The following is a 3,559-nucleotide window of genomic DNA, read 5'->3' on the forward strand; positions in this document are numbered from 1 at the left end:
CAGTTATCTAATTAACAACTTTATACCTCTTTAACAATAATTCCTATTAAATTCTCTCCGATGATTGAAATAATCTGTGTGCTCTGCATCTTGGTGGCCCCCTGACCAATGCATCTGGTAAGAGGCAGAAACAGAACACTATACCAGCAGCTGTGTGCAGGAGTAGACCATTATGATATACAGCCTCTCAGCTATTATTACATAATTACATATCCATACACAGCAGCTATTATCTTTGTGTGTCTGTTTGATTGATTTTTTTGACACAGGGTCTCACTCTATCACCCCGGCTGTAGTGCAGTGGCAAGATCATGGTCTCTGCAGCCTTGACCTCCCAGGATCGGGTAATCCTCACCTCAGCCTCTCAAGTAGCAAGACTACAGGTATGTGTCACCTTGTCCAGCTAATTGCAGTAGTTATTATCTTTAGTACAAACTGACTTATGACATAGCTGTCCAATGTTATACTGTCAGCTCTGATGTTCTAGAGTTACAAGAAGCTAAGTACTTCAAACTTCCACGGGACCTGACTTCTAGGGACCAGTGGAAACTGACCACTAGCCTCTTCTTGTGGCCCACTGACCACTAAACGAAAGAGAAAAGAGGCAAGGAAAGCTAATAGACAGAAGATGTCCATATTTGACCCACTGAAGTTTTCTCTGGAATTCTGTACTTCCACACAGAATAAAGGACAGAGTATTCTCCCTGGAATCTGCTAGTCCATAGCCTTCTAGAATGTCTGAGTTGGAAAGGACCCCAGAAAGCACTCAATTCAAAACTCCCATTTTAAAAATGAGTACATTGAGGCCCAAAGAAAAGGGCTAGCCCCAAATCACACAGTGAGTTAGTGCTGGTGCCCAGACCAGAGCACAGGTCTCCTGATTCCTAATCTTCCCATGGGTAAGCTTCTATGCTTTTCCTAGAGATCATGGTCACTTCTCTGAAATCTGACCTCTGCAGATGAGAATTCCCTTGCTTCTCCCTCATTCCCGTTCCTAGAAACCTGGAGAAATGGGAGTAGGAGAGGTTTTTTCCGCTGGTCTCATTCTTTATGCCTTCTGCCTCCTCTCAGGGCTGTAAGGTAACCAGGATGAAGTGAGTGAGTGAGTCTGGCAAGTGCAGGGTGCAATCCCATCTTTACTTACAATGTTGATATTTTCTTCACCACGGATATTTTTACAAAAATTCTGATTTTTCAAATATTGCACTAAAGTATCATTTATCAGGATCACTGAGTGTTTTGGTGCCACTTTATATTTTGCTCCCATGGTGAGTGCCTTTCTGGTCACATCCTTGACCTGTCCCACCCTCCTTTCCTGCCCTTTGACTACATCCCATCAGGTCAGTTTTTGCCACTTTGTAACCATTTTCTGATGCATGGTCCCTTTTCTGTAATACCGGAAGCATTCCTACTGATAACACAGATGATGAGTAACATGAACAACGACCACCCAGGGCCAGCTGATAGAGATTCAAGATAAAACGGGGGAATTCCTGACTTTGATGAAATGGATGCTGTGGTGCAGTGGAGCAGCATAGGCTTTGAAGTCAGAGGCACCGGGGTTTCAGTCCTGATCACACCACTTAGCAGCTGTGTGATGAGCAGTGACTGATTGTCTGTGATCTGAAAGCAGTGGATACCCAGACATGAGCAGAGCCCACTTCCTGTTCCTACAGCAGGCGCAATCTAGATGGAGGACATTGTTTATTTCTCTGGGCCTTGTTTTCTGTAACTGAAAGTGAAAATAGCATCATCTCACAGTGAGGATTAAATATGGTTCTTTACATGAAATTGCCTAGCATAATATGGGTGCCCAGTTAAAATGTGCCTCCGCACAAGTAAATACAATCTTCACTGGAAAATTCTTGTTGACAGGAGTCATCACAATGCATATTCTTTCACTATTTAGATCCATCTTCATACAGCTACTTGTCCTAATTTAAGAAGACCCAGAAAAAAATAATTACTGAAAACTTTTCAATGGATGCCTCAATATTTAAAACAATTAAAGAGGAAGACACATTTCTTTTAGCTTCACTCAAGTCCTTCAGATTTTCATGTAGCAATTTTCATTCCAATGCCCCTGGTCCTTTGAATTTGCATTTTTACGGCAGAATCTTTGTGCTTCCTCACACCTTTCTACCACTGAACTTAGTCTTCATCCTTTAGTTCAACAATGGCTTTGAGTATGCCTTCTCATAAAGGGGTCAAGAATGACCTGAGGCCAGGCGCGGTGGCTCATGCCTGTAATCCAAGCATTTTGGGAGGCTGAGGTGGGAGGATCACTTGAGTCCAGGAGCTCAATACCAGCCTGGGTAACATAAAAAGACTCTGCCTCTACATTGAAAAAAAAAATTATCAGGGCATGGTGGCATGTGCCTGCCTGTAGTCCCAGCTACTCAGGAGGCTAAGGTGGAAGGATCACTTGAGCCCCTGAGGTCAAAGCTGCAGTGAACTATGAGCATTCCACTGCACTCAGACTGGGCAATAGGGTGAGATCAAGTCTCAAAAAAAAAAAAAAAAGAATAATGTGAGAGCTATTCTGCACACTGCTGGTGTTGTGATTGCAATATTTATCTGAAAATAATGTGGGAGCAACCTTTCCTAACACATTGTGGTAGGTAGAATTCTGAGATGACCTCCAATAAGTCATGCCCTTTCATAATTTCTGGTTCCTGAGTGCAGGTGGAAACCGTGATTACTTCTAGCCAATAAAATATGACAAATTGAGGATAGCCACTCCCAAGATCATGATATGTCACATAAGACTCTATCATAGCAAGCTGAAATGAGAGATTATCTTCCTGGCCTTGAGAACATGAGTTACTATGTTATGAGAAGAACTGCGAGAGTGTCAGGTGTCTGGGAACTCTGGGTGGCCTGTACTTGTTGACAACAGCCCTGTCTGACAGCCACCAAGAAAGCAAGAACTTCAGTCCTACAGCCACAAGGAACTGAATTCTTCCAGCTATATGAACTTGGACAAAAAGACTCTAAGCTCTAGAAGAAATGCAGCTCAGATAGTCTCTTGATTCCAGCTTTAGGAGATCCTCAGCATAGGTCTAGCTAAGCTTTACTGGCTTCGGACACATGGAAACTAGGAGATAACAAACTTACATTGTTTCAAGGCACTAAGTTTATGGAAATTTGTTACACAGTAATAGAAAATTATTAAGTGCTCACTTTGGCAGCACATACACTAAAATTGGAATGAAACAGAGATTAGCTTGGCCCCCGTGCAAGGATGACACACAAATTCGTGAAGTACTCCATGTGTTTTTTGCAATCTACCCATCTGACGAAGGTCCAATATCCAGAATTTACAAGACAAACAATTTTACAGGAAACAGCAAACAACCCCATCAAAAAGTAGGCAAAGGATATGAACAAACATTTCTCAAAAGAAGACATTTACATGCCCAACAAACATGAAAAAAACTCAACATCATTGATCATCAGAGAAATGCAAATCAAAACCACAATGTGATACCATCTCATGCCAGTCAGAATGGTGATTATTAAAAAGTCAGGAAACAATAGACGCTGGTGAGGCTGTGGA

The 3,559-nt window shown here is 42.2% G+C and overlaps 1 non-coding gene across 1 annotated transcript; it reads left to right on the top strand.

Annotated features, from left to right (window-relative positions):
• The first annotated feature begins 3,175 nt into the window (after nt 1-3,175).
• LOC112132128 (U6 spliceosomal RNA) lies at nt 3,176-3,279 on the top strand. Its single transcript, XR_002913943.1, has one exon. It is a non-coding gene; the product is annotated as a U6 spliceosomal RNA (small nuclear RNA).
• The last annotated feature ends 280 nt before the right edge of the window (nt 3,280-3,559 follow it).

Source organism: Pongo abelii, chromosome 12 (assembly GCF_028885655.2).
Source record: "Pongo abelii isolate AG06213 chromosome 12, NHGRI_mPonAbe1-v2.0_pri, whole genome shotgun sequence".
NCBI classification, from domain to species: Eukaryota; Metazoa; Chordata; class Mammalia; order Primates; family Hominidae; genus Pongo; species Pongo abelii.